Source organism: Saccostrea echinata, unplaced genomic scaffold (genome assembly GCF_033153115.1).
Source record: "Saccostrea echinata isolate AGI-Se365-2 ecotype Australia unplaced genomic scaffold, CSIRO_AGI_Sech_v1 ptg000046l, whole genome shotgun sequence".
Lineage (NCBI taxonomy): Eukaryota > Metazoa > Mollusca > Bivalvia > Ostreida > Ostreidae > Saccostrea > Saccostrea echinata.
Genome location: NW_026889795.1, coordinates 5,913,322 through 5,927,197, shown reverse-complemented (window position 1 = coordinate 5,927,197; position 13,876 = coordinate 5,913,322). Strand labels below are relative to the sequence as shown.

Genomic DNA, 13,876 nt, shown 5'->3' with positions numbered 1-13,876 from the left:
ACACATTGAAAGGAAATTTCCAATCAATTTTCTATTTATTTATTTCTTTTTACATCCATGAAAACATAATCACAATTTATTCCCATTTGTCATCACTTAATGGCAATTGCATGTCACATATGGTTCAAGTCTAGGTAAGAATTTCACAAAAGTATGAATCCGATGGAGTGATAATGTATTTTTTTAACTATTCTTGGATGGTATTGTGAGTACTCCATCGACGCGGACATGTTCTGTATACGTATTTCAAAATTCACATGATTTTAGATTGGTAAGGAAAGGACAGGACGGCTATAATTCAACATCTGCAAATAAAGAAAATACATTATTCAGCAGTAATATACATGTACAAGACTATATGTATAATTTGATCTTATATGTATGTTTAGAATATGATTTATTCAATGCGGATGTTCAACCCACTATGTGCTTAATCCTCTGCTATTCAGAGCGTATGTGTGTCGCATTTTGAATCGTGCAAAATTTATGAAGGATCAAACGCCAAATATTTCATTAAAATTATTTTCAAAACACATTTGAGAAGCAAAAGTTGCATGTCATTGTAAAAAAAATCATTTAAATAAACGGGTACTTACATTCATTGGGGATGTAACGATCCAAAATGTGGAATAGACATCAGCGTTTCACGAGTCTAGAAAACAAAATGGCGTTCTCGATCTACACAGCTGGACAGGTTCTTTGTTTCAGTTCGCGCCAGTAATTTAATACCAAAGTGGTGAGCATGTTTTGGACATTGATAAGTTCGGACATTGAGGTTTTGAGGTCAAACCACATTCAAATAGCTACCGCGCCCTTGCATCCGATTTGTTTTTACATGCATGCATGTACTGAGTAAAATAAATGCATTTATTGTCACATCTTAATCAAACACAATATATGTAGTATTTTGTTATGAACATTCGTAATTAATTGTTCTTTTTTCAAACATGATTATATTAACAACACATTCAAATAATTATTGCATAAATGACAGCAACTATTTCGTCGGATTATCATTGGTTATACAACGTCAATCTGACGTTGAAAATAAGTTGTGATTTCAACGTCTTCTTTTCAACGTCATATGACGTTGTTATTTGGTTGATCAACGTCATCAACCAAGATCAACATATTTTCAACGTTGGTACAACGTTGTATGCCTGCTGGGTAGGTTTCCTCTGAGTCTGTCCGTCCGTCTGTCAGTCTGTCCCACTTGGTTTTCCGCACTTTTCTTCTAAACGCTTGCAGATATTGAGCTGATTTTTGGTATGTGAGTGTATCTTAATGAGTTACAGATCAAGTTTGCATTTCGTTCCGCTTCAATGATTTTTGACGGAATTACGACCTTCTCAATTTTTCAGGGTTTTCCGCACTTTTTTTCTAAACACTTGCAGATATTGAGCTGATTTTTGGTATGTGACTTTACCTTGATGTGTTATAGATCAAGTTTGCATTTCATTCCGCTTCATTGATTTTTGACAGAATTATGGCATTTTCAATTTTTAACGGGAACCAGATTACACTTGCCGGTAGGGGACTAGTATTGCTAATGCAATACTCTCAGAATGCTTGTTATACTTGTTGCTGAACATTATATTGTAAAAAGTGCAGGCGATAATATATCGGTAAATTATTTAGCCTCAAGTACACGTACAATAATTAAGTTTCCGTGGAAGTATTGACTTTGTGTTAAAAACAATATTATTAAGTCTTATTTCTAAAGAAAAGCGAAATAGCATGATACTTCCTGCAAGAAACTGAATGATTGAAATATTTGGTAAAACCTAGGAGCTTCCGGGGCTTAGCTCCATGGGCCCCCATCAGGGCTTTGCCCTGGATCCTCTCCGTTCTCTGTGTACAAGTCACTTCCGTACTGGCTACGCGCCTGAAAATTTTACATTACATTGAATAAACTTGACTTTCAAAGTCTGCTTACAGGCGCGGATCCAGGATTTTTTTCCAGAAGGGGAATAAAAATCCCTTTTCCATTTCTGCAGTCGTTGTCGTTTAGCACACAACTAGAATTTTCATCGTGGTTTAATAAACTTGTATTTTATTATACTGTTAATAACGTTTTTACTATTAATAGCCACAATGATTAATTAAACAACTTGCCCAAATCTGAAAGAAAAAACTTTTCGTATGTGTGTGAGAGGGTGTGTGTGTGTGTGTAGACACTTTCCTTAGCCGCCCGCGTGGCGCAGTGGTTAGAGCGTTTGCTCTAGAGTCGCGGAGTAGAGAGTACGAATCCCACTGTGGGACGTGGAGACCGGTCCTTCGGATGATACCGTATAAACCGAGGTCCCGTAGGTGCTGGTTATAGAAAAAGATCCCTCACAGCTCAATGGCCCTAATTGGCGATTATATGTCTAAATTTGCAGGGCTCTTCACTCAGTGGCGTACATTTTCTTCTGTTCATATGTGTAGGCTAATATGAAGTCAGACTTCATCTGAGACGCAAAGCGTAGGGCAAGGTCGCTCCTAGTACATGTAGCTCCCTTGAATGGGGGGTTGGGGCCCACCCCGAGAAAAAAAAAATGACAAAATTAATACAAATCGCGCGATTTTCTCATAAGAATTTTTTTAAAAGTATAATTATTTGGGTTTGGTAAATTGGGCATATTTTTTTCCTTAATCAAAACTGAAATTTTATGCGAACTTTAAGACATCCCTAGTTGCCATTTGACCGGTGAATTGATATGAACATTTTTAAACTTACCATGAAATTAAAATCGTCGTGAACACTTATACCTTCAATTTTTAATACCTTACAATGAAACCCTTTACAGTGCTTAATAAATATGGAAATTTAAGCTTTATAACAAAAAGATTATTAAAAGTATATTCCGGTTGTGTATGTAATAGATCTTTTAATTATGTGACAGAACTACAATTTATAGTTTTATGAAATAGTCTAGTATCGACTATGACATTTCAATTTCACCTTGAATGACTATATATAGTATTTGAGTTTGGATTTATAAGTGCTATGAATATTACTTTTTAGTTTCGACGTCAAAATAATGTACATGTACATGTATATAAGTTGTGAGAATTAAAGCAAAATCATCTATACACCTGCATGTCTTGTAGACTGAAAGAAGGCCATACATCAGAATAATTAAAAGGAAATGGATGTACACCTAATGATAATGATTTGGTTACAGTACACTTTCTGAAAAGTAATGACCAAATTACAAATGTAATATTTTATATTAATGAATAACCTTAGTGCATGCACAGCATGAACATTTATAAAATACATCATAATTGAATCAAATATTAAAAGAAAAACACATGAAATGTTCAGATGCTTGAACAGCAGACCTGTATACTAGACTGTAATGGTTAATATACAAAGTTGCGAGAAAGCAAAATAATCTACATACCTCTCGTAGAAGTTGTGTATTCTACGTCATAAAAAAAAGTAGAAATATGTCCTGATGGCATAAAAGCCCCACCTAGGGTTCATTATCAATGCAACATAGAAGTGTGTATTAATGTGTGGCGTTTTATGAGAATAGCTGAAATAGTTTCTTAAAAACTGAGTTTTATATACAATAAAAAGTGAGGTCAGAGGTCATTAAGAAGGTCAAGGTAAGAAAATTTGGATAGTTGATAAATTCTCACCAAATTATGTACCAGTGCATTAACTTGCATAAAAATATCTGGCTTCTTTGAAACTGAGCTAAGGGGAAAATAAAAAATTAAGGTCAAAGTCATTCACTTTGGACACAGCTGAATAGTTCTCACAAATATCAGTGCATGTCTACATAAAACTAGTTATAATTGTAACGGGAACCGTTACAGATGTTCCCCAAACGCCCCCCAACACCCTTTTGGTGTCTTATTTCCTGTAAGCTTCATTAAATAAGCCAATGAAGTATATTGATCGTTTTTTGCATTTCTCGCGCGCGCACGTGCATGCATGTGCAGGATGACCATGTCATCTCATCTATACTATTAATGCATCTTTATATTCTCAGTATCAAAACATTTCATCAAAAAATAAATAAGTTCCGGCTATATCAAGTATATTGGTCATCTTAGCATTGCATGCATGCGCACCTGCATGCATGTTCCTAATGACCATGCCATTTTGTCTACACTTATAATTTGTCTGTTTATTCTTAGTATCAAAGCTTTTCATAAAAAAATATAAAAATTATGACTATATTAAGTATATTGTCATTTAACACACTGCACGCGCGCGCATGTGCATTCATGAGCACGATGTCCATATTGTCTACACTTTTAATATATCTGTATATTCTTAATATCAAAACTTTTCATAAAAAATATAAAAATTACGGCTATATTAAGTATATTGGTCATTTAACACATTGCACGCGCACACGTGCATGCATATGCATGCACGCATGCATGCATGTGCATGATGACCATGTCATCTTGTCTACACTTTTAATATATATAAATAATTTGAGTATCAAAGCATTTCATCAAAAAGTATAAAAGTTACGAATATATCAAGTATATTTGTCATTTTACGCTCTGCGCGTGCGCACACGTGCATGCATGTGCATGTTGACCATGTCATCTTGTTTACACTTTTAATATATCCTTATATTTTGAGTATCAAAGCATTTCATCAAAAAATATAAAAGTTACAGCTATATCAAGTATATTGGTCATTTGACGCATTGCACGCGCACGCACGTGCATGCACGTGCGCGCAAAATGACCTTGATTCCGCAAATCTACATAACATGCCTATTAACCCTAAAAAGGTTTCACCTCAATCGGATGAGTAGTTGACGAGATCACTCGTGGACAAAAAAGTACCCAGGAAGAAGAAGAAGAAGAAGAAAAATAATAATAATAACTAGATGGTTCTCGTTGCGAGCAACGAGTGGGTCTTCCGTCTGATTTTGGATAAGATTCGTCAAGATCTTGACTGAGATATTCGTCTATAAAAAATTAAAGGATGCATATTGTTGAAAACATTATTCTGATAATCTTTTGTTCAATATTGCTTATCAAAATATTTCCCCTTTTCGAGATATAAAGTGTCAAAGATTTAGCATTCTGGCCCATTAAGGTCCCTTATTACGCAACATATGATCAAAACTTTACAATATATAGCTGCAAAATATTAATATGAACATTTTTGCTTCAGTAATTTATAGCAAAATATTGATCATTAAAAAGTTATAGATGAAAGACTTTTGGCCCTTCTGAGCCCCTAATTTGAGGGGTCAGCCCCTTTTTCTTGATATCAAATAAAAAGTCTTGTGATTTTGAAGACTTTTTGTTCAACAACTTTTCAGAAATTTCCTTTCGTTTAAGAGATATATAGAATAACAATATTTAGGGGCCAGCCCTCAAAGTCCTTAATGGGGATTCCTTGCAAAAATAAAAAGGGTGAATATTGTTTAGAACATTATTTTGAACATCTTTTGTTCAATATTGCTTTTCAAAATATTTCTCCTTTTCGAGATACAAAGTGTCAAAGATTTAGCATTCTGGCCCCTTATGGCCCCTTATTACGTAACATATGATCAAAATTTTATAATATATAGGTGCAGAATGTTAAGATGAACATTTTTGCTTCAGTAATTTATAACAAAATATTGATCATTAAAGAGTTATAGATAAAAGACTTTTGGCCCTTCTGAGCCCCTAATTTGAGGGATCAGCCCCTTTTTCTTGATATCAAATAAAAGGTCTTGTGATTTTGAAGACTTTTTGTTCAACAACTATTCAGAAATTTCCTTTCGTTTAAGAGATATATAGAATAACAATATTTAGGGGCCAGCCCTCAAAGTCCTTAATGGGGATTCCTTGCAAAAATAAAAAGGGTGAATATTGTTTAGAACATTATTTTGAACATCTTTTGTTCAATATTGCATATCAAAATATTTCTCCTTTTCGAGATACAAAGTGTCAAAGATTTAGCATTCTGGCCCCTTATGGCCCCTTATTACGTAACATATGATCAAAATTTTATAATATATAGTTGCAGAATGTTAAGATGAACATTTTTGCTTCAGTAATTTATAACAAAATATTGATCATTAAAGAGTTATAGATAAAAGACTTTTGGCCCTTCTGAGCCCCTAGTTTTAGGGGTCAGCCCCTTTTTCTTGATATCAAATAAAAGGTCTTGTGATTTTGAAGACTTTTTGTTCAACAACTATTCAGAAATTTCCTTTCGTTTAAGAGATATATAGAATAACAATATTTAGGGGCCAGCCCTCCAAGTCCTTAATGGGGATGCCTTGCAAAAATTAAAAGGGTGTATATTGTTTAGAACATTATTCTGAACATCTTTTGTTCAATATTGCTTATCAAAATATTTCTCCTTTTCGAGATACAAAGTGTCAAAGATTTAGCATTCTGGCCCCTTATGGCCCCTTATTACGTAACATATGATCAAAATTTTATAATATATAGGTGCAGAATGTTAAGATGAACATTTTTGCTTCAGTAATTTATAACAAAATATTGATCATTAAAGAGTTATAGATAAAAGACTTTTGGCCCTTCTGAGCCCCTAATTTGAGGGATCAGCCCCTTTTTCTTGATATCAAATGAAAGGTCTTGTGATTTTGAAGACATTTTGTTCAACAACTATTCAGAAATTTCCTTTCGTCTAAGAGATATATAGAATAACAATATTTAGGGGCCAGCCCTCCAAGTCCTTAATGGGGATGTCTTGCAAAAATTAAAAGGGTGTATATTGTTTAGAACATTTTTCTGAACATCTTTTGTTCAATATTGCTTATCAAAATATTTCCCACTTTCGAGATATAAAGCGTCAAAGATTTAGCATTCTGGCCCCTTATGGCCCCTAATTATGTAACATATGAGATTTTTATTATAATATATAGTTGTAGGTTGTTCAGATGAACATTTTTGCTTCAGTAATGTATAACAAAATATTGATCGTTAAAGAGTTATTGATGAAAGACTTTTTGCCCCTTTTTGCCCCGATTTTGAGGGGCCAGCCCCTTTTTCTTGACATCAACTTAAAGTTCTTATGATTTTGAACACATTTTGTTCAACAACTATTCAGAAATTCTTTTTCGTTACTGAGATATATGCAAAAGAAATATTTAGGGGCCGGCCCTTCAACTCCTTAATGGGGACGTTTAGCAAATATTGAAAGGTTGCATATTGTTTAGAACATTATTTTGAAAATCTTTTGTTCAATATTGCTTATCAAAATATTTCCCACTTTCGAGATATAAAGCGTCAAAGATTTAGCATTCTGGCCCCTTATGGCCCTTAATTATGTAACATATGAGATTTTTATTATAATATATATTTGTAGATTGTTCAGATAAACGTTTTTGCTTCAGTAATGTATAACAAAATATTGATCGTTAAAGTGTTATGGATTTAAGACTTTTTGCCCCTTTTGGCCCCTAATGTGATGAGTCAGCCCTTTTTTCTTGATATCATATAAAAGATCTAGTAATTCTGCACAATTTCTGTTCAATGTGTCTTAAGAAAATATTCACAGTTTTGAAGATATGATAAAAAATGTCTCGAAAATTCACTCCTTATTCATGTCCTAAATTTTGACCCCTACCGAGCTTCCATACTAGGCACTTCCAGAAAATTTGAAAACTGAGGTGCACAACTAGAACATGTCCTCTATTATCACTGAAAATTTCAGCACTCTAGCTTTTGTCGTTTTTGAGTTTTTGTGTAGACAAAATGGTCACTAAAAATTCGATTAAAGGGCGATAACTTCCGACCGGAAGTGAATTTTCAAAAAATAAAAAAAATGAATAAGGTTTAGATCATGATACATCATCTCTGAAAATTTCAAGTGAATCCATCCAACCATCTCTGAGAAATCGTCTGCACAAAATTTGGACAGAAAAAAATAATAATAATAACTAGACTCTTGTTGCTATGGCAACAAAAAGGTCTTCCGTTCCTATATGATACCGTTTGCATTGATTTTTTTTGTAGAGAAACGTGTACAGTATGTAATATTTAAGTTGTAAAGAATTTAAAATTTGTCCCTTCGGTACTTGCAGTCCATTGATTTTTACTGCAAAAATGAATGTATCTGTTGTCCTTATATAAGATATTGTATGCATGTTTTTTTTTCATTAGTAGAAGTATATTTAAACTATTTTAAATTTAAAAGTTAAAATGGGGGAGGGGGTTTTATCTAGAAAACAACTTGTCAGTTCTTACAGTACTTTGATTTTCACTACAAAAATGAAAGTATCCACCGTCCTTATATATAAACATGACAAATTTAATACATGTAGTGTATGAATTGAATTTTGCATTTAGAGAAACATCTATATATAAGTCGAAGTAAAAAAGAATAGTAAATATCCTTTCAGTCCTTGCGGTACTTTGATTTTTATTGGCTAATGAAAATACCTTCCATAGGTAACTTATTCTATGCATTGATTTTTATGTATAGAAAAACATGCCTGTTTATACTACACTGTAGTTTGAAAAAATTGGGTATCTAAAACAGTCCTCTCAGTACTTCAGGTACTTTGATATTTACTGCAATTAAATGTAGTCTTCATTCTTATATATGATACTGTATGTATTGATTTTTGTATGCAGAGAAACATGTAAACATAACCTTCATGTAAGTTAAAGTAAGAAATGCGCTATCAGTACTTTTAGTACTTTGATTTTTGAAAGGAAAAAGAAAGTAGCTGAAATCTATAAAACGGGTGACCTGATTTCAAAACAAATTATATATTTGGCACTTATAGACCTATCTCTATTACGCCTAAAAATATCTTGAAAATATGCTTAAAAACAAAAAAGTCGAAAATTGACCAAAACACAAATTCACTTCCGGTTTAGACAGGAAGTTCCAGACACAAACAAAAATCACGTAGAAACAAAAAGAATGTCATGATCTATCATTCCTGTAAATTTCACATCTTTACCTCAAACCCTTTCTGAGAAAAACACCGGACAAAACTGCAATTTAAAATTTGAAATATGGCCGTAACTTCGGACCGGAAGAGAATTTTTCAAAAAACGGAATTTTATATAAACTTCATATATCAACCTATTATCCAGTGAAAAATTGTGAAAATCTATCGAAACATCTCTGAGTAATCGCGCTCACAAAATTTGGGAGGAATAATAATAATAATAATAATAACTAGACTCTTGTTGCCATGGCAACAAAAAAGTCTTCCGTTCTTCTAAATCAGTAAGAATTTGCTTTTTTCTGTTTAAAAAACATACATATCATATTTACTGTGAAAGAAAAAAATAACTGGGAAAAAGTCCTTTCAGTACTTAAGGTACTTTGATTTTCATTATCAATCTTGTATAATACATTTGGCACCTATAAGAGATATACGTATATCATTAGCAATTTTAAAAAAAATTGTTTGCAATCATTTCTAAGACAAACAAACAGACGAACGAACACCGTACTATCATAAACTTCACTGTGTGTATGTTTTGGCATAATTGTGATGGTGTTATGAAAAAATATAATGAATTAAGTTAGTATCACATTAAACGTAAAGTCACTGAGTTTTGTAAAGTTATAATATCAAGATTTGACAGCATACCTATAAGACAGATTATTCAATTACAGTAATTCTTCAGCAATCGATTGATTGATTGATTGATTGATTATACGTATGTTGTTTAACGTCCCTCTCCAGAATTTTTCACTCACATGGAGACGCCACCACTCACCGGTGGAGACTGCAAATTTTTGTCCTATACTTTGGCACTTATCGCAATTGAGCAGTGGGGAATCTTTTTTATGCCAGCACCTTCTACGACAAGGGACCTCGATTTATACGATCTCATCCAAAGGACCGGTCTCCACGTCCCACAATCGAAGTTCATAATACCGAGATATTTTATTTTTTATTTTATTCTATTTTTTCACAAGTTTGTTACATCAGATTTACTTAAAGATCATACTTCAAGATCATTTCGAACTCAGGCTACTTAATTGCAGTGCATACAGCGTCAAGTGATTTTGATTGACAGGTCAACACACGTGCACTTCGTGTGATACTTTTTAAGTTGAAAAATATACAGGATGTGACCATGACTGACTATGAAATCAGAAAACATTTAATAAAGAATGGGTGTGATTGATAAAGAACTAATTTTTGGTCTATGTAAATGGATAGGAGGATCGGGATTAAGAGGGAATCTCTCTCTCTCCCCCCCTCTCTCTCTCAGACGTAAATTGAACATTTCATAATGACAAATCTACCATTATAGAATATGAAATTCTGTATACATGTAAATGGTAATTATATTCACATGTTCCAAATTTAAATCTAAAACGAATATATAATTCAAATGCCTAGCTGCATGAACGTCTCCAAATATTAATCAAGACGGGGGGGGGGGGGGAGGCTTCAAAGGAATTAGATAGTTTTATGTTTTATGAATTATAAGGAAAAGTACGGACGTCAGTTGCATGTACATGATTATATATCATTGCATAAAATTGTGTTCATTCAGATATACTTATCCCACATATCAACAGACTTGTACAATTTTTTTATCATGTTTTTTTTTTTCAAAAGAAACACAGCGTACCATTATTTCACACACTCTTTAACTCTTTGAGTATTTCACAAGAATCCAAGAATCGCCTTTTCACATCTTTTATAATTCCTTGGGTATATAGAGTATAGATCATGTGTCATAAATAATTTAACCTTTTATCAAATATATATGTAATAACCAAATCTAATCTATAGATTGATTTTCTTTCTTTTCAGTGGCAGATATCAATTTATTTATAAAGGCTTTAAAACAGTACTGTATTACAATTTTCTATCGCTTAATTCCTTTTTTGAGTGTATGTAATATTTTTTAATATCGAAAGTAAAACTCGGAAATCGGGATAATTTCGCATTCAGATCATAGAGAATAATAAATCGTCTACATTATAGAAGGCTTATAACTATCGTATTCTGAACTTAATATACGAAATAGATAAAACTGCATTCCTGTCCATCACTATAAATGTATATTCAGTGCTTATAATATATTTACTTGAATTAGCTACCTAGCATATATATATATATATATATTAATTTTTTTTAGATATATTCATGTGTAAATTAACTAACTGTCAATACAGACTTACACTACACTGGCAACTTCAAACTTTACATGCACTGGAAGCGGTAACCAACGTCCTCTTAAATTTTGAAGAGTGAATATAGAACGTCTAAATATTTTGATATGGAGAGTGTATATGTCTCTAACGTCATCGATACTATTTCCGCCTTTATCTCGAAAGTTCTATTCTCACTTACAAGTCAGAGTTATCTTTCTTTGCCCATTGTCTACACACTAGGTAAATAGGGAAAATGAGGGTACCGAAAATCTGCAAAATGTGGAATCTGATTTCCAAACAAATTATATATTTAGTATTTGTAGAATAACCTCTGTTATACATAATAATATCTTGAAAAAATATTAAAAAACAAAAAAGTTGAAAATTGACCAAACACAAGTTCACTTCCGGTTCGGACAGGAAGTACCGGAAACACACGAAAACAACTTCGAAACAAAGAGAATGTCATGATCTAATACCCCTGTAAATTTCACATCTTTACCTCAAACCGTTTCCGAGAAAAATTCCGGACAAAAGTCCATTTAAAAATTGGAAATTCGGCCGTAACTTCGGACCGGAAGTAAATTTTTCAAAAAGCGGAATTTTATATAAACTTCATATATCAGCCTACTATCATGTGAAAAATTGTGAAAATCTATCCAACCATCTCTGAGTAATCGCGCTCACAAAATTTGGGAGGAATAATAATAATAATAACTAGACTCTTGTTGCCATGGCAACAAAAAAGTCTTCCGTTCTTCTAAATCTGTGAGAATTTGCTTTTTTTCTGTGTAAAAAACATACATATCATATTTACTGTGAAAGAAAAAAAAACTGGAAAAAATGTCCTTTCAGTACTTAAGGTACTTTGATTTTCATTATCAATCTTGTATAATACATTTGGCACCTATGAGAGATATACGTATATCATTACCAATTTTAAAAAAAAAATTGTTTGCAATCATTTCCAAGACAAACAAACAGACGAACGAACACCGTACTATCATTAATTTCACTGTGTATATGTTTTGGCATAATTGTGATGGTGTTATAAAAAAATATAATGAATTAAGTTAGTATCACATTAAACGTAAAGTCACTGAGTTTTGTAAAGTTATAATATCAAGATTTGACAGCATACCTATAAGACAGATTATTCTTTAGCAATCGATTGATTGATTGATTATACGTATGTTGTTTAACATCCCTCTCGAGAATTTTTCATTCACATGGAGATGCCACCACTCGCCGGTGGAGACTGCAAATTTTTGTCCTATACTTTGGCACTTATATTATCGCAATTGAGCAGTGAGGAATCTTTTTTATGCCAGCACCTTCTGCGACAAGGGACCTCGATTTATACGATCTCATCCAAAGGACCGGTCTCCACGTCCCACAATCGAAGTCCATAATACCGAGATATTTTATTTTTTATTTTATTCTATTCTTTCACAAGTTTGTTGCATCAAATTTATGCAAAGATCATACTTCAAGATCATTTCGAACTCAGGCTACTTAATTGCAGTGCATACAGCGTCAAGTGATTTTGATTGACAGGTCAACACACCTGCACTTCGTGTGATACTTTTTAAGCTGAAAAATATACAGGATGTGACCATGACTGACTATGAAATCAGAAAACATCCAATAAAGAATGGGTGTGACCGATATAGAACTAATTTTTGGTCTATGTAAATGGATAGGAGGATCGGGATTAAGAGGGAATCTCTCTCTCTCCCTCTCTCTCTCTTTCTCTCTCTCAGACGAAAATTGAACATTTCATAATGACAAATCTACCATTATAGAATATGAAATTCTGTATACATGTAAATGGTAATTATATTCACATGTTCCAGATTTAAATCTAAAACGAATATATAATTCAAATGCCTAGCTGCACGAACGTCTCCAAATATTAATCAAGACGGGGGGGGGGGGGGGAGGCTTCAAAGGAATTAGATAGTTTTATGTTTTATGAATTATAAGGAAAAGTACGGACGTCAGTTGCATGTACATAATTATATATCATTGCATAAAATTGTGTTCATTCAGGTATACTTATCCCACATATCAACAGATCTGTGCAATTTTTTTTCATGTTTTTTTTTCAAAAGAAACATATAGCGTACCATTATTTCACACAGAATCGCGTTTTCACATATTTTTTTTTAACTCTTTGAGTATTTCACAAGAATCCATGCCCAAGAATCGTCTTTTCACATCTTTTATAATTCCTTGGGTATATAGAATATAGATCATGTGTCATAAATAATTTAACTTTTTATCAAATTTACATGTAATAACAAAATCTAATCTACAGATTGATTTTCTTTCTTTTAAGTGGCAGATATCAATTTATTTATAAAGGCTTTAAAACAGTACTGTATTACAATTTTCTATCGCTCAATTCCTTTTTGAGTGTATGTAATATTTTTTTTAATATCGAAAATAAAACTCGGAAATCGGGATAATTTCGCATTCACATCATAGAGAATAATAAATCGTCTGCATTATAGAAGGCTTATAACTATCGTATTCTGAACTTACTATACGAGATAGATAAAACTGCATTCCTGTCCATCACTATAAATGTATACTCAGTGCTTATAATATATTTACTTGAATTAGGTACCTAGCATATATATTATTTTTTTTTAGATATATTCATGTGTAAATAAATTAACTGTCAATACAGACTTACACTACACTGGCAACTTCAAACTTTACATGCACTGGAAGCGGTAACCAACGTTCTCTTAAATTTTGAAGAGTGAATATAGAACGTCTAAATATTTTGATATGGAGAGT

At 32.6% G+C, this 13,876-nt stretch overlaps 1 long non-coding RNA gene across 1 annotated transcript; it reads right to left on the bottom strand.

Moving 5' to 3' along the window:
* Positions 1-23: 23 nt before the first annotated feature.
* LOC133202267 (uncharacterized) lies at positions 24-666 on the bottom strand. Its single transcript, XR_009723238.1, has 2 exons — positions 597-666; positions 24-305 (listed from the first exon to the last, which is right to left on the bottom strand). It is a non-coding gene; the product is annotated as an uncharacterized LOC133202267 (long non-coding RNA).
* Positions 667-13,876: the final 13,210 nt, after the last annotated feature.